The following is a 23,628-nucleotide window of genomic DNA, read 5'->3' on the forward strand; positions in this document are numbered from 1 at the left end:
GGCGGCAGGCGGCACCCGGCGGCAGGGAAGTGAGGGCTGCTCGCCGAAGCCACCGGGGAGGAGCCCGCCGGGACCGGTGCGACCGAGCAGCGAGACGGAGCTGGGACTTGAGCGAAGCGCCGGGAGGGAAGACCAGCCGGGGTAAACGGCGAGGGGGCAGCGGGAGGGAAGAAGCGTCCCGGCGCTGGGGTGATTCCCGGGGCTGTGGTGCGGGAAGGCGGAGGGGAAAGGACGCCGGGAGAGGGCTACGGAAAGGCGAGAAGCAGGGGGAGCAGCGGGGTGGGACGGGAGGCAGTTGTTCATCTCCGACACAGAGCCCGCGGGAGAGACAGGCGGACGCGCTGGGGACGGGGAGGGCATTATTTAAACACCTTCTCCAAACAAACCCCAGAGAACTGCAAGCATTTCAATTCTCTCCTTTACTGCTTTTCAAGCCAAGGGTGGCAATGAAATGTTACAGCAGGAGCCTGAAGCCACATAAAAGCAGAACGCAGCCAACACGTCTCCTAACAGAAGGAGCTGAAGGGCAAACCCAACAGACAGGTGGTCACCATCACCCCACTTCCACTTCCTATGATGGACAGGTCCGACAGTGCGTGCTGGAAAGACGTTAGGGGACAGCAAGCATGTTCAGCACCAGGTGTCTGCCAAGGGCTGAAGGTGGTTCAGCGTGGCACCAGGCAGAGCTGAGAAACAACACCAGGCAGCAGCAGTGACACCTGTACCCACCTTCTTTTGAAGCTTATGAGTCCTCTCCTGTTTTATGGTGCATCCACAAGCCATTAGCAGATGAAGTTCTTTTTTTACATAATCATTACATACATCACGACTCTACTGTTAACACCACCCCTTTTTTTCCTCCCACATTTCATGTTTACTAATAGAAAAAGGGTCAGTAGTGTGCTAAAGCAGAAGGAATAGACATAGTCAAGTATAAACTGACTTAAACGGCTCAGCACTCAATACCACCATGATAGCTGAAGTACACTCACCTCGCTCAGCACTTTACACCTTTTCCTGACCAGCTGCATTTTGTTGTGTTTAAGACAAGCACTGACTGTGGTTTTGCCTTACTCAAGCTGGTTTGTTGTTCAACTGCAGGTAAATCATCGTCTTCAACTCATTCACCTGAAAATCCTTTACCATGCAAAGACACACCAAGGCCTACAGAAAGTGGACCTTAACATTTTTCTATATAGTAAGAATACAGTAGATTCCCTAGTAAGTTATTGCAGAGAATGGGTGCATTTCTTATACGAGTGCTCATTCTGCAAAGTCTCAGCACAATTAAATATATGAGCAATGTGACATTTTCCAAGGGCAACAGAGAGATACCTAAATACTTCTTCCCTCAGCCCAAGAATTTGCTTTCCAAGCTCTGAACCTGGGATGATTCCTTGGAGAAGCAGGAATACAAAATATACAATACTTGACAAAGCAGGCACAGGGCTTTGAGGGAAAGACGTATCATTTTGCAGTGTAATAGATAACATCAGAAACGTGGCTTCCCTTTTCCTAGGGTTCCACTTAACAAAGGGTATTTTTTCTCTTCTATCCTTCCAGGAATGGAACAACACAAAGAGAATACTGATGGTATCACAAAGAAAGATGAGGATGCTTTACTCTTGTTTTACTCCTTAGAATTAATGAGTTTGCAAAGTTTTTTGTTTTTTAAATAAAGTTTCACTAAAAGTAGTTGCACACCATGTTTTCATTCCCATAGAAAAACACTCCATGAAAGCAACCAATAAAATTCTAATTAATGAGTTACATTTCTTGTGTGTCTCTGTTAAGCAAGCTGTGTAGTTGTCTAGGGGACAGGTTGTGCCTTCAAGCATAAACTAAAGTTTAGATTTTGTTCTAATTTCATGCTTTGACTTGTGCTGTTTGTTCTGTTTAACCTTCCTTGCAATTGGGATAACTGGGGAAATGCTATACTCTTTCATCCTCAGTTGTACAGGAAGGTGGTCAATGTTGTTAAAATGGATTATGTCAGCCATGGATGCACTTACTATAAAGCCTTTAAGATGATGCACAAGTCTTGACAGGAAAAGTATGTGAATTCATCATAAATTCAAAATAATCTTAGAACAAAATATTTACAGCTTTCTGCATCCTATCCAAATTTAATGACTTAATGTATGTCTATCAGAACGATATATATATATATACACGTAATATCATAGAGCACTGATGATTATGCTGCCTAAAAATTGTTTCCTCAAATACCTTAAACAAACCATCTTCCTCATAATATATATTTATCTCTTAAATGGCCGTTTCATTCTGCAAGCAGAAAGCATCTCTGACTCCAATTGGAACAGATGAAGATTTTTAGTTACACTGCAGAGAAGAAATTAGCTGCAAAATGTACGTGACTGAATACAACCTGAGTCAAACTGGAATTCAGTCTCTAAAATCACACATATTTGTACATAATTTTTGAGCAGTTGTGACTGGTAAGGACAAAAAATAACCCCAGCTTGAAAGAGAATTTGGAAATTTTCTTCCATCTTAAGAAGGATTACAGGCTTAGTGTGCCTTCTCATTCACATACAGACAATGCCTGTTTACTGTCTAAAAATATTTGGAACATAATGAAATGACAAGTATATTTTCACTCTTTCCTGTTTTCGCAGAAACAGTTGTGTGTACTGTTTAGTTCCTCAGCACTGCAAAGCAGCATGCTAAACTGTTTTCTGGAGACAAATAGCTCAGACCCTACTGCTTAAAAATATTCAAGAAAAATGGCTTGAAATGAGCTTTTTAAGGGGTGACTCAGTCACAAGACAGCCTCACAATGGCTGCTGCTGCTGCTGATACAGATGTTTATCGTCATCTGCGTAACAATGAGAAAGTCAGGCACCTGAAGGGAGTGGAGAGGGGACTGAAGAGAAGCATGCTTGGAAAAGGAATCATTGTGGTAATTCCTCATACTCAAGTCACCCAGTAATGATCCACTTCCCTCAAAGTATCAGTAGCTGAGTTCAGTTTTTAATACCCTCTTTAGGGCCTGATCCAAAATAACCTGAAGTTTATCAGTCTGGTGTGAATTAAGATAAATTATAAGTTTACAGCAAGCAATTTTGCTTACAGGGATTTTCATGCTACTTCAAAGTAATAATACTAACATAAAATTAATAACTGATTTGAACCTTCTGAAGTGGGTTTACATAATAGGCATACGCTATAATTGTTTCATTAAAACTTTAGATCAATCCAATGCATACAATATCCAAATGTTCGGTCTAGTTTGTAGTTTTTCCTTATGTTATGTGAGGGATTATTTCTAAATTTAATTTCCTTGAAAAAGCTAGAATTCACACCCCATAATCCAAGAAAGAAATGAGTCCAGAGAATTTCTGAGTAAGAGATGCACTTATCAGTTCACCATGCCAGTACAGATATGTAATTACTTCTAGAATATTGGCTCTTATCACACTCACGCCACTTTTAAAGCCTGGTTGTATACAGTTACCACAGATTGGTTGTTATGACAAATAAAGATCTCCCATGTTTCTGAAGTCACTGAAGACATAGAAGTTCCACTAGATAATGTTTACAATTGATGCTATAAAATTAAGACAAAGGGAGTTGTATAAATGGCTTATAAGAGAAGATGTATGCTTTGGGGTAGGTTTTGTGTTGTTCTGTTGTTTGCAGTATCATTGTTGTTTAATTTTGTATTGATAGTGATTCATGGTTTCATTTTAACTAAGAAGCAGAATCTTGCATGAGGAATTTGCCTTCCATTGCCTTTATGAAGTTAAAAATCATTGAAGTATCCAACAGTAAAATAAAAAGCTTGAAAAGCCCCACAGAAGAAGGAACAGATCATTTATCAGCAACACCCACATGTGGTAAAAATTATTCTTAATCACATAAAAATTTCTACTTGCCAGTCTAATCTTCAGTCAAACATACAATCTAAGTCCATTCCCTTGTTACCCACTTCATGAAATAAATGCACTGATGGTGAATATGGTCAGATGAATTATATCCATTCAAATTCTGTTTCCAGACCATGGGCTGGAGAAGAGAAACAAAGGAAACAAAGGTTTAACCCAACAGCAGCAGTGGGACCTTCACATCCTTAACACAACAGCTGTAATACTTCTACCATCTCTAAATTACTCCACTTAGTAAAATAAAACACAACTAGTTCTGAGACCCCCTTTGTTGTCTAGAGGTTTTAAAACAGAAATCCCTAACTACTGATTTGCGTGCCATACACACCGATGATATTATGGAGTGCACCAAAGCAACAATACATTATCAAATTCAATTATTCCTTGGGTACTATTTGCAATTTTTTTTAATTATTTTTTTTTAACAGTTGCTATCAAGTTGAATATTAGAAAAACAAAAAACAAACAAACAAAAAACTTTGTCTATCAAATGCTAAGAGAAAAAACAAAATGTATACCAAGAAGGACAATCAGCAAAGCGCTTTTGCACAGTGATGTTCTGAATGCAATTTTAATGGCTAGTCTTTGCTTTTACTTTTCAATATGCTTTGCCAGTACAGGTAACTGAATCTGTTTCAGTAGCTCTGGAAACATTTTTTGCTCTACCTCAAGTGCCCTCTAGTGTGCACTAACTAAGCAGGTTACAATTATTCCTTTTTTTTTCCTCTCCTTCCTCTCTTTGCTTACCAACGAAATGTGTGACACTGCTTTTTTTGTTTTCTCTAGAGGAAAGAAATTAAATGTTCACTGCATTAACTGTGTGGACGTAGATGAATTATCTCCTTTATGCAAAATCAAATCACTGCCTTTACTGTTAATTTCTTATTCTTGTAGGTATTATGTGAAAACAGCTTGACAATTCTTTTGTCCATCGTGCAAGTGTTGTTGATATACAAACTTCTTTCAATGCTATCAGAATCAAAACAGGAAATTAACATATTCATCAGTAAAACATGACCCTACAACAAGATTTAATACAAATCCCCCACTTATGCATCTATACTTCCCCCCCCCCCCCAATGCTGGACACCGCCGATAATCCTAGCTCTGAAAGTTATTTTTAGCTCTTCTTGGCAAACAAATTATCTACTAAAAATATATCTGCTAATTTGTGAGAAATTGAAGTACTTCTTTATAGATGCATATATCCCATTTTTCATTGGCAAATGGCTGAATAAGGCCAGAATGAGAGAACTTTAGGTCACCATTTCACAGCATAAGTCATTTTACATCAATCCAAACAAAAATTGCTGAGATGTGTAACAAGTTCTGTGTGTTCTCATCTCTTCCTAACAGTGTCATTGCTCTGCCCTTCTGCTACACTGATGCGCTTGGTGGAAATGTTGCAGTTCCCTGGCTGGACAAACTGTGTCACGCCTGTCAGCGACAGAAGTTCTGTACAGTGCTGCTTTCTCGCTGCAGGAGGCAACGTGTGCAGCCAAGCAGTTTTAGCTGTGTAACTGCCACATCAGCAGGACAGGGGAGAAGGATGCCTGACAACTAAACGAAGACAAGAAGGACAGGAGGAGAGAGGATGTTAAGAGGACTTGAGAGAAAAAGTATAAAAGTGCCCTCTAAGGTAATTTCACTTTTCTAATTGCATTTTTAAGTAGCTCCCCTGTATTAAAAAACAACAACACAACCAGACTTAATACATGAGGTACCCTGTTTTCCCTGCTGTACAAGTAAATTCTGGGGGAAACCACTGAAATAAGAAGTACTTTCTGATTTCACTGTGGTCTGAATTCAGTGCCAACTATTCACTTTCAAGGAGGATTTACCATAAAATTCCATGATAATAGCAAGCTTAAGCTCTCTAAATAAAACAGACTTTTAATGGACTTCTGAGAGCTGATGTAAGAAGGATTGGTAGATCCCAGGAGAAACAAAATGGTTGCATGTATTAGAGATATGCTACCAGGTGAGAGAATCCAGCCTTTTCAAAGTACTGAATCAGAAGGACTCAGTATAGCCAGAGTTATCATCCCTGTGTCTGAGCTAGGGCTGTGGTCTGCAAGCGAGGGACTGAGAAATGCAAACAGGATTGTTTCCTGTTCAAATGCTCAGAAAACATGCCTCGCTTAGCATGTTGCCTATTCTAAATGTCTTCTTTTTGCAAATTCTCCATGGAATGCATGAGGAATAGTTAACTGCTAACGCTGTTTTGGCATACCTATGAGACTAATACAATAGAAAGCTAAACAACACAGCACGCCAGTCTGCTTGGCACGCTTAGTGGCCTGTTTTAATTTACCTTATGGCCAGCACTGAAACCAGGCATGATGGTAGTAATGAAAACAACTACATTTATTCCATTAACAATACCAGTAAAGTCACTTTCAGACTTTGGAACAAGAGAAGACCTAATGTATCCCTTAGTAGAGACTAGGTGGGTCTTGAGAGTGGTTTAGGGAAAATGAACTGCATTCCTTTCCATCAGATTTGTATAAAGTTAACACAGACTCAGCAATGCAGAAATACATGGATGACCAGTTACTACAGCAGCAGCACGTGCCTTCTATGTCTTGTCTTCTACTTCTAAAACATAACAAAAAGAAACAAAAAAAACAGTCACTGGCAGGAATATGTCCTTGCTGTAAATTGAATAGGTTTTAAAAAATTGACAACACTTTTCCTTCTGTACTGAATAGGAGATCTCCAGGTTTAGACCAACTCATCACAAAGACACAAGTCCACATGAAGGTAACAAGTGGTAGCAGTTGTATGAAATTAAAGGCAGGTGTGGTTACTAACAAAAGCAGAAGTAAAAGAACAAAAATAAGTAGCATGCCAGGTGCTGTAGAAACTCCCAGATAGGAAGTTTTGTGTACACAGTGAGCCTAAATCTCACAACACAAGCTGAAATTTCACTGCTAGTCCAAACCATATATGTGTTTTCATTTTGAATGCAGGAAGATTATAAGTATATGCTTCTGAAAGCAGTACTTCAGACGTTTGCTTTGTTTCTTTACAGAGTTGTGAAGGTAAGTCAGCACACTGCCCATAAAGTGATTTTTATTTTTTATTTTAATGACTACTGACATCATAATTTGGCAAATTGACTTTAAAAAGATTAAGTAGCAATGCTGTGGTAAAATAAAATATCCATTTCCCCTAAAAATATTTCCTGATGCATATGCAACAAATATCACTAATGAAGGAGAAAATAAATCATTTAAATCCCCAGGACTTAATGCTGAAGTACTTTTCTTTTTCAGTAAGTAGCTAGAAAAGCAGAAGAGCACACAGACAATCATTTTACTGAAAAGAACTAGTTTTAATTCCAGTAATTTAGGGATTCTGGTAAATACCTCCCAAAATAAGTATTCTACAGTCATTTTAGATCATTGGTAGGTGGTTGTTATTGCCAAGTAATTTGCTTGGTTTTTACTATAAGAATATTTCTAGTACTTCAGCCTCAGAATGTCTCCCACAGGAAGCAACCTGAAAATAATTTGGCAGTACTTCCTTTATTTGTTGATCCTTAGCTTCTTTGCAGGCCACTTTACACAAGGAGACAATAGCAAAAGACAGTGGTTTTCATGAATTACTCAAGTCAAATAAGGCAGTTGAGGCAGAACTAAGAAGTAGCAGGGCCTGAGACACTGTTTTGTTAATTCCACTAATTCTAGCTTAATACTGGAGTAACACTGTTAAAAAGCGACCCATATTTTTATTTAAATTAAAACCTCTAATATTCATCTAATATTTATAAGAATATATAACAAATAATTGTGGCAAACATTGCATAATAAAGATGAAAAGGAAATTAACCTTGTGAATTTTTAAGCTGAAGAATAAAGACCATTACATTAATAAGACTTAATTATATCATAAAATATTTAAAATTATGTCCTCTAATAAATGTTGTTTTTATTTAATATATTTCTTTTTTATCTATTACTTTAGTAAAAATGCCTTTAAGATAGGAACAAAAGCCAGCAGAGCTTTCTTTTTTGATATCTATGCAATTATAGAAGAAAGGAGCCACATGTCTTCAAGTCAAGGTCAGCTTTCAGGACAGAACAACCTATACCTCAGCAAGCCTCAGCTCCTGGCCTGGATGGGCTCATGAGGGGCTGCATCTTCAAGCCTTCCTCTTCTCTCCATTAATGCCTCATTTTTATCAGACTAGCTTGGCTCTATCCACAATAACAAAATAATACATGTAAAGCTCATCACTAAGTTTATAGCCTTCCATTTACTATATAACATCACAAAATGGGTATAGAGGACAGCATTCAAACATCAACTTCTATTTTGCATGGGTAAGTTCTCCCTTACTATTGCAGACAAATAGCAGGTGTAAAAGCAACAGCAGGAAATAAGGAAACCTTCAGTGAAAGTAACGTCTTGAAAGATACAGAAAGGGTCATTCTGTTCACAGAAACTGGAAGGCACGAGCTTTGCAAGGAATACAGCTGTATCCTTGTGCTCATGTCACAAGTTCTTTTCCTTAAATTAGTTTATCTCAGCTTATTTCCTCTAGAAATTACTATTGTTCTTTCAAGACAAAACCTAAGAAGTTGCAGTGAAAATCAAACCAAACACAAGGCAATTATTCAACTCACACCACACAAGCCAAAAGTCCTGGAAGATTTATTTTTCTCCAGTACACCTCCAGAACTTTTGATGTCTTCCTATAATTACAGCATTTTGATATAGCATTTCTCTCTTGAGCACACTGTTCTCTGTGCCTTGTCTATAGTGCATACTCAGATAGCTTGCATGCCCCAGCTTTCAACTGAAAAACTATGTACGATATATATTTACAGAAACACTGATTAAAATCAACTGCAAACACTAACAAATCAAATCTACCTTAACAACATTACAGATATATCACAATAATGCTACAAGGTCGTGGTCTTTTAGTGCACAAATATGAGACCCCATCCATGCAGCTGCTTTGCTTTTTTTTCCAGCTAAGTCATTCTTTTCTGTTTAGAGTAATACTGTTTCTGATTTCATCCCTACAAATTCTGTTTATTTTTGTAATATTCTTTTGACTTGTCTTCTGTAGATTATGTGTTTTGTTGCTACAATTGTCTTCCCACTATTCCTCACCATTTCCCACTCACAGATCTGTCAGCATCCATACTGTAATTACAGAAATGTTATTTGCTGGTAGACAGATGCATAGGGTTGCTGGCAGGAGTACTGCCATTATTCAGTGCAAATTATGTACAGAATATTAAAGAATCATAGGAATCAAATTTTACTAAAAGAGTATTCTGCCAGTTACCAAAACAAACACTGAACTAAGTCTGGTTCTTGTTTGCACATTGGACAACTGTCATCTAAACCTAGGTAACATTTATTTCAATCTGGCAGCTCCGAGTGCACTGGAGATACAAAGTCTTTTAATTAACACGCATGGTACTGCAATATAAACAGATGTAGACATCTTTCAGTACGTATATCTGCGTGTCACGTCAAATTGTTGCAGTTGTTTCATTCCTTTCAATGAACAAGTGAAAAATGGGGTTAAAAAGCAAACAGGCACTGAGCCTTCACTTCAGTATCTTCCTGAAAATAAGGCATGACATTACTTGGAATAGCTATAAAAATGAGCAGTTTCTCATTTTTGAGCAGCACTGTATTATTCTATTTTAGCTAACTAAGACCTAAGAAACAGAAGTAATAATAAGTAGGCTTCCATTAGAGATACTATTTTTTTTTTTTTCAAGAGTTATTTAGTTTTGCTTTAAAGTTTTCACAAATAAGTTGCCTGTTTCCAACTGTCTAAAGAATCAACAGGTTATAACAGTACTTAAGATTAAAAAGGTTCATCTGTAGAACAAGCAGGGAATACAGCATCTACTTTGGGTAAGATGGATCACTGCTGAAACACAAGGTATAGAAGTCCATACTTAATGTCCATATAAACCAACACAGTTAAGCCAACATTGAGAAACCCCTGGCAAGTGCTTATCATCACACCACTAAAATTTCACCTGGGAACGTGTTTCAACTATGCACAATAATGAGTAGAAGGCTCCACTGCCATATCTAGCTTCTACATTGGTTAAGCTGCCAGTACAGAAAAGAATGATGGAAACATTGTATCAAAGATGCTTTCCCATGGTAATTCTGCCTTTCCCTTTGAGATCAGCTATAGTGGAAGATTGTCAGCAGCATGCCCATGCTTTTTCCTCCCAAACATTAGCCTTGTAACCGCCATAACACAAAAGTACATATAGGGGCACGAGCACACAAATACACGTATAGACTGCTTATACTGTAGAGGCTTACAAGTGCTCAGTATATTGTAGGATCGCTTCTGAAAAGCCAGCAAATGCTGTCATTGAATAAGATAGGATTTACCACTTGCTTTTTATAGTTCAGCCCAGACATGTTTAGATGAGTGTATGGTTTTCACATAAAGCTTTCTGTTAAAGTGCCTTCAGACAGACTTTTAGTCTCCACACCACAGTTCACTGCACACCCTCACTGAGTTGTCTCATATATAATTTAAATGTTTAATGCAAAGTAAAGCTAATGTTAACAATACATATTTTTGAAGACTGACAGTATAATGCTTTGTTTCCTAAAGGAATAACTAGAGTGATCCATAAGCAAATATAAACTCAAGTAACACTGAACAGATATAAATTACGCTCATCCTTGAGAAATCTTAGAGCGCAATATTCTTGTCCTCCTTCTTAGTTAGGCAAAGTGCAATTTGCTGTGGTTTTCTTTTAGATGAGGTATTAAAGGCTGCTCTGCACTCTCTACTGTATTAGTATGAATGATACTTTTGGAACTCTGATGTCTGATAAACATTGCGCGCTGTGCTGACTGATGGCTCTTCCTAGCCTAGAATGATACTTTGACTTAGTAGGTTTGTGTGAGCTCAGAGCAGAAGCTAAGGATACTAAATTAGTATAAATATCACATCATTCAAATTGATAGTAATATCCTCTCAAGCCATTCTAAATATTCTCTTAGAGTTTTCCCTTGCAGGAATTACTGGATATTATCCTAGCATGGTTTAGGACATTCTTTACTGCTATCCATTCTCCAAGCCCACAGATGACAATCCCCAGAATCAGGGACAGCAGAGTCATCTTCCTTGTGAACATGCACATTCTCTTGTGTCCTTGCTGCAAGAGCCCCAAATTCTTTTATAAACTACTCAGAAGCAGCAGTTCTGCTAACTGTATGATTAATACCTGCTCAGTCATAAGGTGGTATCTTCCATATGCAGTAAATGAAAATGACTGTGATAGCAACACTGATGAAATGATTTAGAAACGAGTAAAAAGATAGACTGCCAAAGATTAATCTTCTAAGTTTTTCTTAAACTGTGTTATTGTCTGCTGTATATAGTAAATACACATTAAATAAAAGAGAACTTTCTAACTAATTTCACATTTTCTTGTCTATTTGTTTTACGATAATAGCAATACTGAAAATAATTGTGCACTGGAACAGGCTGATGTTCTGCTACAAGATTTTAACTACAGCATCTGATGTGTAGCAGTAGTTATAAACATAGGTCAGAGACAAAGGTAAGAACTCACTAAGAAATGAGGTGGTTGTTAGAAACTGAAAGCTATGAACAACTCAGCAGCTCAGTGATCAACACAAATGCTAGTAGAGCACTCTCTACATAACCACTTTTGCACTAGCACTGAACATCAGACTTGGCAGTCTCAGCACAGAGGACTCTGGGCTGTGGAGGCTGAACTCATTCTCAGGAGCAGCCTCCTGAGGTCAGGTTTGAGAAACATGGAAAGCAATTGGTGTTTCTGACCACACTGAACCTGCTCTATGAATAGACAACTTCATTCTCTGGGCTTGTCCATCTGTCACCAAGAAAAAAAAGAGAAAGGAAAATTAAAATGTTATGATATTATCTTCTCCAAAAATAGGATTTCAATCATTCCAGATGAAGGCTGTGCTTGAATGTTTTTACTCAAGCTCTGAAGCCTGCTGATATCTCCCTATTGTCACCAGTACTGAGCTTCCTTCTGGCACTGCTAAAAGGTCACAGAGCATTAGGGAATGAGGGGATACCTTTATTTAAGAGAACATTAGGAACAAAATATTCAGAATTGATGTGATGGAGAGAAACATTTTGTTTTGTTTCTATTTGCAGTTGTTGACAACATTAGAACATTTATGCCTTTCAATATTTAGCTTTGTCTCAAGTCTGTAAAAGACCACAGGTCAGTTCCTATGAAGAGACGCTGCTGACTGAACCAGTCATGTAGCCTCCGTCACTCACATTTCTGAGGAAACACAGAAAACAAGATGCAAGACCAAAAAACAAAAAAAAAGCAAAAAAACAAAAAACACTTGTGGAAAATAATCAAAGCAAAAGAAGTAAGTACTGAATATTACCTGAAGAACAAAGAGAAATTAAACAACACTGCTAACCATTTTACTTAATGGTATTGATATCAACTGGAAAAAAATCTTCTGGTATGAAAGCAAAATAAGACCACATCAGCTCTCAGGGTAAAGCAGGGGATAATAACATTAAGCCTGATACTGGAATGCCACATGGTATCCTACAAGCACAGAGCACTCAGCACTTCTGAGGGTCAAGCCTTTGGCACTTCAGCATTTGTGATTCAGTTTGTAGATTAGGATTGATCTCCCCCATCTCTGCTTAAAGGAAAGAAAAAAAAAAAAAAAAAAAGACAAAGAACAAAAAAACCCAAAAAACAAAAACCAAACCCATAACCTTGAAATTGTCATCCAAACCTGGAGTTCAGCCAAAATAGTAGTGAAGACAATCCTTTGAGAAGCAGAACAAAACAACCCCAGAGGTCAGTACAGATGCAAATAGAAACAGCAGATTTTGATATAACAAAGACCTCTGCAATTTAATTTTTATTCAAAGACTAAAATAGTTATTATTTTCCCTGAAATACAGAATTGCATCTGTCTCTACTTTACAAACAGATACTCACAGAAGACCTTAATATTCTTTCAGAACTGGAAATAGGTGAAGTCATATTTAACAATAGTGTGGTTATAGAAAACAATGCTCTCATTCTATGGCAATATGAAAATATTATACCACCCATCTTTGTTTTGGGGAGCAGGAGTTGGAAGCGGCTTTAAAGCTGCACAGAGAAAGCAAGACATTTGAAGTCGGGAATAGCACCTGTCAGCTCTCTAGAAGCAACAGTGCAAGTGGTTAAACATTTATGCTCTACTGCAAAGCAGATAAGCTTGGGCTGATTGGGTGTTACTTTTGCATGTGTCCTTTAGGTGAGGCAACACACGAAGCTCAAGTGAGTGAACATGTTGCTGGACCTGTTTCCTCAAAAGCATGAAGCTTGATTTCAAAGTCACTGCAACTGAGGAAATCAAAAACCACAGAATGATACTTCAAATATTCATGCTTAAGCACAGCTCGTGACAACGTATTCATTGCATATTATTGCTTCCTTTGCAGTGGGGCAGCTGCAACAAGCAAGTGCTCAAATATACAGAAAACCACTCCAAAGACCCACTGGTTAACCAGATCTCAAGTCCTACATGTTTCAACTGCAGACATGCAGAATTTCAGACTAAAGCAAAGAATACCACCTAGAAATGACACAACAGTATATATTAGATATAGATAATAGCTACAGAGAACACTGATCAGGAGGCTCTCAAAGATTCAGCCTAGGTAAAAGCACCTTAAAAACAGGAATAAACAGATAGAAGCAAATGTTTTGATGGAAAATGTGAGCAATTTGACTGTAATTTGTCAGTAACTATAGTGGTTATATAGTACACCTACCAGGGCTGTATTTTATTATCTAATATTTATCACTCTTGATGGTCAAAGGCATTCATACTTCAAAAGGATTTCAGCAAGCGCCCCTAACTGTGTGACATCTGGATACTGTCATCACACTAACAAGAGAGAGCTTTTGCTACCAGGCTCTGCTCCGGCAGATGTGTTTTTTACTGCCACTGTTCATTTCCTTCCCTGTTAAAATGCAAAACATTAGCTTTTAACTTACAAATAGATAGAACCTGTTCTTTTCTGCCTCTACTCCACAATCCTTATATGTAGTTCATCCAACCCAAAAAATGCTCAACATGTTTTTCCTGCTAGAATAGTGGGTCAGATTCTCAAGTAGCAAATTAAAGTCCATGGAAGTGCTGATTGGTAGTGTTTGTTGAGCATCCTCTTTTCTGTACAGCTGCATAAAGAATAAGCTGCTCTGAGATAAGGTAGAGTCAAACTGGCCTAAACTTACACTATTTCATAGAAAACTTTCTTTTAAAAAGAACAACAACATGTAACTAAAAGCTCTTTGTAAACTTCTTGTTTTTGGAATCCTACATGAAACTTATTAAAATTTATATTTTTAGTCCCAGAGAGTATCAATTTCATCCAGCTGCTGCAGAAAGGAGTAGGGTGACATGCCCCGGGGACCTCAGGTTCCTTTGCCAGTTGGCTTTTCTACTTTGTCTGATCAGTCCTGTGCCACTGACTTCGTGATTTCATCTCCAGAATAATCGAACACTGAGCAAGATCCCTGACCTCAGTTCCACGCTGCCTCATGGACAGCTGCCTGCAGAACACAGACAACAAGAAGGGTGCTGTGCCGACAGCTAGGAATTACGATGCTCACTGTGGTTCAGTGAGTCCTGCTGAATGCAGTATGGTTTTATAAGATTGCCTGTTTGCTACAAAGCTTTTTCTTGATGAAACCAGGATTTTTATTTATTTATTCTTGAAAGACACCTATCTTTGGGTTGTTTCTTTCTTTGTTTTGCTTTTGTTCCATTTCTGTGGTTTTTTTTAAAGTGAAACAGTTTTTAAACAAACTTATTCTCTGCAAAGAAAAAAAGAAAAAGGTACACGCTGAACCTTAAAGGGTATGAAAAATATACATAGCCAAACAGCAATTTAGGTTACACTTGTAATATGTGCTATGCTTTATTATTAGCTGGCAGAAAAAGACAAGAGAAAAAGAGCCCATGATCTAATCACAAAATCCACCAGAGATCTCAACAACCGAGCAAATAAGGAACAAGACTGTTATGAAGTCAGAACAAAATATAGCAGGACGCTCAAAGTACTGCAGTTTGGATATTGCTCAAGTATGTTCACAGCTTTGAAAATAAAGTTCTTTTTGAATGTAAATATCATGAACTCTGAAATATACCACAAAACCAGGAAAACTCCTGTTTTATTTAATGTATTCATACCTATCTGTCAGGTTAGACAAACTACGCTGACAAGGATTATAAATTCTTTTCTCTAAGGGTTTTCTCTTATTAAATTATATAAGGCATTTAACAATTCTGTACAATTCTGTAGAAATTAAAACCTATGATTATCACTTGTCTAACGACATCAATGTTAAAAAATGAAAGGCTTTGAATAATGGCCAGCACGCATTTCAGCCATATTTCAAACTTCTAGAAAGTAATCCATTTTCCAGAGACCATCTGACAAGTTCACAATTTTTGATCAAGCCTTACATTATATGTCATCTGTATTATTTTGTTCATCTCATACCCATCAATTTTGTTCATCAAAACCCAGGACTGTTTAAAACGTGGAAGAAGTTTGGAACATTATGCGGGTCATTTATGGAAATCAAAAACATGATTTGGTGTTAATATACATAAAAATGACTAAAAATTATGTACTGCAAATCCAGATCAGTTTGGGGCTTTTAAAACACCATTGTATAATACAAAGCATTTTTCACAGTGAGGGACAGAAAAATTCATGCGGAAATAAAAAATGCAATTACAAAATGGAAATCTAGCTTAGTTGAAGCTATGTAGTATGTTAATGCTATTCTCATCACAGTAGGACACTGGTAAATAAGAATTATAGCTACGAATGTTAATTTTTAAAAGCAAAACCTAGCCCTTACACTTCAAACACACACCAACTCCTATGTGCTTGAGCTCTGGTAAACTTACTGCAGCGCTATATAGCACCAGCACATAAGGGTGGGCTTTTTCTTTTTAATACAGCTGAAGTAAAGAGCACTCAATACATTAACCAAAAATAAACAGACACGCTCCAAAAAGTTGTCTTCATTATTTGGGAATAACTGAGATACCTGTAAAGCAATCACAGTTATCATGTGCCCTCCACAGTGAGCCAAAACCTGATTATACTTTTGAGTTTTGAAGAAAGATCACCGCTGAGCATTCAGTAAGTTAAGGATGACAGCTAATCTTTGTTGGAACAAATCTGTACTTTCAGGCAAGTGTGTGTTTGGCTTTTATAGCACAAATATAACTTTTATATCCAAATTCAGATGCATCCATGCTAGATGTAGGTGTATATCTCAAATGTAAGCCTGTCCTAACTTTTAGTGCGACATTTGTTACTGCCAATGGCCCAATTTCCCCCACTCCGTGATCCAGTTCACTACAGACGAGAGCCAGAACAGAAGCCTACATACAAAAAGAATGGATCATCAGGACACAGGCTTATCTACATGACATGGTTTACCTAGATTAACAACATATTCCTAATTACCGTGCTGTCTTTTGCTACCACTTACTGCTACTATTTTTGTAGAAAATTTTGCAGAGATTTAATAAAATGACTGAAGTGCAGTAATGGTTCAACAATGTACCTGCACAAATTGAGCACAAGATTTGGGCCCCACAGTTAGCTCAAAGTTCTGCCTTTCTAAACGTTTTCTAAATCCAATATAGTTGAACCTGTGCATAAGTCAGAACAGCACATATGATACCAAGAATCATCAGCTAACATCCATTCTCTTTCCAAAAACACAGCCAAGTTGTCCCCTTGATTTTCTCATTTTTGTCTTACAGGAGTGGAGGGATGACAAAAATCAATTGCATCAGCCAATTTAGGGTGGGCTTTTTTTTATTGTACATTATTTCTTCCATACCACTGCAGTGCATCAATCTCCTACTGCTCTTTATTCTTTCTGTTATCTGTACTATCTTGACTACAGCAGTTCTTTTACATCATATTCTCAAATAGGACTGCCACAAAGAAAACGTTTGACACATGCATCAAATAGGTTAAAAACTCTTAACTGCTTGAAATGCAACTAAGAAATTGCATACAGTATTACTACACCAGTGCAGGACAAGCACAGTAAAGCCATAGAAACCCAAAGAGCCTTAAAGCTCAGGCACCACAAAGAATTACCCAGTTTCCACTCTGAAAATCAGAAACAACTGGATGTAAATTCCTCAGCTTCTATCTACTGGATTGCAGCACCATTCCCAAGCCTGCAAACATCAGTCTGCACCTCACTTAAGCCAGGAACCAAGGGCTAGCATCATAATGACAAACAGCTGAGTGCTGCAACTGGATTACAGCTGCACACGACCACAGCCATGCAAAACTGGCACTTGGGCCTTGGCTGTTTAAATAAAATGCCTCTCACTTTATAGGTTTGCACTAGGAATTTAGCTCACGCTACCTTTATCACCACAGGGGCTCTGCTGCAGCAGACACAGGCTGTAATGGGATTGCCAGGGAAGTGGAGACTTCTGTAATACTGCTGCGGCTTAAGTGCTGCTAAAGCAACACCAGGACTTGCTCACAAGCATTGGCCACCAGAAGGTAACACACAGCATTTTAGCAACACGTGCAGGCAATACCAATGTCATGATTTCCAGGGTATCACGATGATTAATCAAACTTAATGACAAACTTGTTAGAATGATACAACACTGCTTCCACATTCAAGTTCTTACCAAGCAGTAGACTGAGTTGGTCCTGTCCCATCAGAATTGGAAGCCTGCAAAGGATGCCCACAGCCGCAGCACACAGGAGGCCTGGCTCTCACCACGCAGTGTGCTTCCCTAGTCTGTCACACTGAGCACACCCAGCTGGGACCACAATGCTGCTGCTGTGTACTGCCACTCCCAGTGCCATTTCTTGTTTCTCTCTAATAAGCAAGCAGGTTGCCATGTTGGACAGTTGCTTTTCCCTTTCCTCCCCGGTATCACAACTTACCAAAAAGATAGAAGGCTAAATACAGACAAGACTGTAAAAGGGTCTGCTACCTCGCTATTGTCAAAATCAATGGGTTTGCCATTAATATCACTGTGAATGAAGCTGGCACACTGAAATATCTTCTACTGAAAATACTTCTCCTCAATCACACCTGATGTAGTGATTCAATTTTGCTAACCCTTGCATACTGTATGCATTCTGCATCCTCTTTTACACATAGCAATACTATCTCGCAGACTTAGTTACAGGAAATTGTTGCCGCATATAGCAGACCACCATGGAAAGCATAACAAAACTCTGCCAAGGGACCGTGCAGTGTGATTCAACAATTTCTGCTGCTTACTTTGCCTGACTTGACTTATTTTCCTGTTTCTTGACAAATACTAACTCTAACTCTCTAAGGCTCAGAGGTGATGTGTAGAAGATAAACCACCTATCTTTAAATAGCTACTGGAGTTAGTTTTATCTTACTCCTTAAAGGAACCAAGTATGTGATATTCAGTACCAAAGTATACTTTGCAGCATGTTCTTATGACTTACTGATAAAGCACCTTCAGATAAGATAACGCATATTTTACTTAGGAAGATTCAAAGTGCATTCCTTCCAACAGTATACAAAGAACAACATCCAGCAGAAGTGAATAAAAATAGATATCTAGATAAAAATCAAAGAATCAAGACAAACATCTTCTTGGATGTATGTGCTGCAGATGAGTGCTTGAAAATAATTCTATAGTTTTAACAACATACTATTTTACACAAAAAAAACATTCCTCAATATTATTGGAATCCTCCTCAATGCGAAGGGTGGAAAGACATCAGGAGAGCAACAAAACACCATTCTTTCAGCTTCCTCTAAATTAGATACACTGGATTTCTGGATTTATAAACTGAGACATTACTATTTCTTAGTAAAAACTGCAGTTTATTTTGAATTCACTACTGCTGGTAATACTGCTTTGAACCACAGAACATGCAAGATCTACCTCCTTAAAAATAAAAGATACAGAAGGCAGAAGGAAAATGTAAATAATGAAACTATTGCTGTGTTTTTCATCTTCTTTTGTAGAAGGAAAATGCATCAACAAAAATAATCCCGCAGTCTGCTCCACTGGCTCTTTTATCTATTTTTGTTTAGGTTTTGTTGAAATCAACACCTTCTATCAGGGTATGAAATCCTGTTTCATTTGTTTGCTCATTAAGAACAAGAAAGTGCATAAACCAGAAGAGCTTGATGTACAGATGAAGCTGTCAAGAGCAATAGAAATTCTAACAGAGTAGTTTCTCAAATGCGATAATTACTATTTATTTCATAGCCTTACACATGACATCCCATTATTAAAGTAACTCCTACTTCAGCTTTTATTATTAACCACACTTTTCAATCTCTTATCGACCCCGAGCAAAACTGTATTTTTCTGCAAGCAAAAACAGAAAGCAAACACTCAACATTTACTTTATTAGGAATTATTCTCAGAACTATTTCTACATTTTAAAAGTTACCTCATTTGAAAATACCAATGGCATCCATTAAAGATTGCAATTGTCCTTTAGAATTGAGTAGATAAATCATTATATTGTAGGGAAAACCAACCGGACTTTCAAAAGCATTTGGAGCTAGTCCAGCTAGCTCCAGTTCCATATAGATTAATGGAGGGTTTAACACCACCTTTAATGTCAGCATCGGTTAGAAGGAAAGAGCCATGCAGACTCTTCATACAGAATTACGTGCCTTTACAATAGATTGTTAGGAAGATGCTACAGCGCTCCTAAAAACCCTATGCCTGGCACAGTCAGGTCAAGCTAGTTACAATCAGGACAGGAAGCAGTTTCTTGCCAATAGCTGATACAATTGGATTGCAATCTGTCATGGGCCCCTAGTCAGTATTTTTTAGCTCTCCCTAGCTATTGATCATTAGTACTTTATCCTCCTTAAATAAATGTTTTTTCTATGTCACAAGTTCTGGTCAAAGACAATGTTCTCCTGCATGCAGTTTACTATAGCACATAAAAGTAGCACAGGGGTACTGCCCCCAAAGGACTTTAAACCCACAGGCGGCCAAACTACTTTAAAATGCTAGAAGTAACAATGACTCTTTCCTTTGCTTGTGAAAATGTACCTCTCACATGGTCATATGACAAGGAACCAGGGGTGAAAACAAAACAAGAATAAATTCAAAATCCCAATGAGCACAATACAAAGGTGAAGACAGCACATACATACATACCACACAACTAATACTTCACTTTTCCTTTAAAAGGATGAAAGTCTAGACAACCTCACCAGCATGCTTGCGGTCACACTGCTATCGCATACCTTCATGCTTGCAATTTCAATAAATATACCAAAATTTGTATATGTTTGGACTTTCCCATAGTAACAAAACTGCTAAATAAACGAGCAGTAATGAATAAAAGGCCTGCACATCGAGTAATAATGAGAAAAAACCATCCTGCAAGTTTCTGACACAAAGCCATGGACACCACACCACAGTGTTCAGTTACTGCCAGCAACAGGGGAGGTGGCCACAATTCAACCACTGATGTTTGTGAGACGACTTTGTTCATTTCCTTCTATTTATGGATTTCTCTGCTTTACTTGTTTTGATATGCTTTATTCTAGTCAACTTTGCTGCATTTTTCGGTAATTGAAAGTCATAGTAGAATTTTAACAATGTTAATTTTTGGTGAAATAACACTTTTTTGGTCTGAATTATAGTAATTACGTTCAATGCACTCCTTTATTGCAGCCTATCATCCAGATGGCTCTGTGGAAGAAATGGAAAAGCTAATATAATACACAAAGACGAAAATTACCAGTAGATCTGATATTGTTTAAGTACTGAAGATTTTTTCCCCCCATAGAGATAAAATGCAGTATCCTGAAAACAAGCACCCATGTTTTCTGATACAGAAAAAAAAGCAGGGATTTTTAAACCTTTAAGAAGCACCTTTGATGTTTAGGCTTTTGTATTCCTTTGATCAGAGATTAGGTACTAAAAATGCAGAAAAAAAGGATCACTTACTGATACACAGTGATCTTCAAGAACTACAGTGGAAACCGTGCCCGACCCCCCCACCCCCCCACACACACCCTAAATACATAATTTATTGGCCACCACAGCTGGAATGGAACTCAATTTTAAGCATGAATAAGTAGAAGACTAATCTATAATTTCACCTAAAACATTTCCTAAATGATCTTTTTTATTTAACTGAAGGGAATATGATAAACAGGTCTCAAATGAGCATTGGCATGCTCTACTATGAATTTCATTATACCAGTGAATTCTAATGTTTTGGGAGAGGTGTCACTTAGAACTTAATTAATATTCACCACAAAATAGTAACTGTAACAAAACTCAGAATAGGATATAACACCTGTCTCTTACTGCTCCAGAATAGGAAAAGCAACAGAGAAACATCAAAAAATACCACTTCCCATCTTAATTCTGCATTTCCCAAGCTTTTAGGTTTTGTTTAGCTTTTAAAAGCAAAACATCTCAACACAAAGTCATCATAGTGAAAGAAATGATAGTCATTACAAGGACATAAAAATGGGATGCAACTTCCTAAGACTCCATTTAAAAGGACTATTGAATTAACACATCATTACTACATCAGTCATCACACTTTTTTCCTGTTAAACAGTAGTTATCTCTATATACAGTAGTCATTATAGAACATCTGTGGTGTTCAGCTCATGTATAAATATATCAAGAAATTGTAAAATTCACTGATTGATGGCTAGAATATATCTATTTTTTATAAATCTTCTTTCATATTGTTTTCCTGTATGTATTCAAATACATGTACGTATGTATCTCAGAGCTGTTTGTATAATAGAGCTGTATCAGAAGGTACGTGAACAAGCAGAACAAATCTGAGGTTGTTCCGCCAAAGGCTGGACTTCACAATTCTTGCCGTGTCATTTTTTTTTGCACAGCAAGAAGAGCTGTACCAATACCTCATTACTACATTACATTAGATTTAAAACTGGTGAAGTAACAGTTTCTTGAATAAAAGCTGCTAAAGAAGTGCAAATAATTTCTATTTTAAAAATAATGTTGAGCTCAGAGCTGTACTCCAAAAATCTCAGTGCTCTTGTGGCAATCTTAATGAACATGGAAGCCTAAGAATTTGGATATATATATGCCATTGAAAGTGAAGTTTGCAATTCTGCCTTAGTGAGTGCCAAAGGTGTTTTAAAAAGAAAAGTCAGTTTTAATAATCAACCACATGCAGAATCCTGCATCACATTGATGACAACAGCACTAAAATTTTCAAAAGTCATCACCACCCAAACTCTCCTACAACACCGCACCACTCCCAATGTACTCCTCACTTTTACTGGCATACAATAAACTGTCAGACTATTTGGGAAAGTGAGTGTAAGGAAGGGCCATAAATGGAAGAATTTAAACATTCAGTAAGTAAAGAAATAAAAAGCCCAGAGCTCCTCCAACCCCCATTCTCCATTCCAGTATGAAGACACGAGAGCTGAATTGTAAGCCATTAGCTCTGCAGATCCAGCCGTGGCAAGAGGAATGACAAATTGAGAGATAGTAATACAGGCTGCTACTCCTGTTTATTTTTTCTCCTGTACTTCCACATTCACTTTGAGCTATTTGAACACACTGACACCTTCAACTGTTTCCAGTATATATGGACAAAAGTTATTGACGATTATTCAATTTGACAACTCCACCAGCAAAACAGCTGAGAAACAAATGGACTCTAAAACCAAAATCCCTTCTCATTAAGTGAGATGTATCCTTTTTCAATAAAAACAAGAAAGCAGGCAGCAACAGGCAGCCACAAAGCAGTGCAGAGTCCATACTATACATGTTATCCTTACAAGGCCATTCACCTTGCTACACCGCTTTTATTGTTACCTGGAAGAAAAGACTAAAATAATCTTTTGAGAATTTTCAATTATGCAGGAGTTTAAATTCATCTTCTTAGTGACATTTTAAGGAAAAAAAAAACACTTAATCCACCTTTACTACGGATCTGTAAAACAGGTGAGCTACAATATTTTGCTAATTATGTTATTTTGTCAGGTGGATATCATCCAGTCTGAGTTGAGGGATGCTGCTCCCACATCATCTTGCTAGCTTGATATCCAGCTTCATACAGCATGACAAGGTAACATTTTTGTGAACAAGCCTAGTGTCTGTGATCTGGTTTCGTATGAAATTAGTTTCTTCCCAAATGCCTGTTATTCCAGTTGTTAAATTACTTTAAGTCATGCTCCAAGGCATGTATAGTACACTACAATCAAACAGGAACAACACTTTGCATATCATTAAATGCCAAATTCCTTTTCCTACTCTGGAAGCAGAACTACAGCCAGAAATGTGTGCTTCCTATGCTCCTTTGCAATTCCAATTGCCAAGTGAACATAGGCTGCCAAGTGACAGCAATGCATTAATATTGTTATTATTCTCTAGGAGAGAAGTATATAATGCTATTTTCTCCAAAGACCTTATTGATACCAAGGACTGACACTACAATTTGTATAATTGTTGCAATACCCACAGGACTTCGTGTCATCAAATATTTATCCAACTCAAAATAGTTGACAAGTTATTTTAAAGGCCTTGCTGGACCTTTGTCCAGAAACAAAAGCAATCAGATCATACAGCAAATTCCAAGCATAGTATGGTGCTGTTACAGGATGCTTGAGACATATTTGGTCTCAGAATAATCTAAAAATCTGTTAAC

General features: G+C 37.7%; 1 long non-coding RNA gene across 2 annotated transcripts; it reads left to right on the plus strand.

Annotated features, from left to right (window-relative positions):
• Positions 1 to 6: 6 nt before the first annotated feature.
• Positions 7 to 23,069, plus strand: LOC140257134 (uncharacterized). Of its 2 annotated transcripts, none has more exons than XR_011904970.1 (3): positions 7 to 141; positions 5,265 to 5,547; positions 22,965 to 23,069. It is a non-coding gene; the product is annotated as an uncharacterized lncRNA (long non-coding RNA). The 2 variants fall into 2 exon arrangements; XR_011904969.1 differs by lacking the exon at positions 22,965 to 23,069 and adding an exon at positions 14,440 to 15,100.
• The last annotated feature ends 559 nt before the right edge of the window (positions 23,070 to 23,628 follow it).

Source organism: Excalfactoria chinensis, chromosome 11 (genome assembly GCF_039878825.1).
Source record: "Excalfactoria chinensis isolate bCotChi1 chromosome 11, bCotChi1.hap2, whole genome shotgun sequence".
NCBI classification, from domain to species: Eukaryota; Metazoa; Chordata; class Aves; order Galliformes; family Phasianidae; genus Excalfactoria; species Excalfactoria chinensis.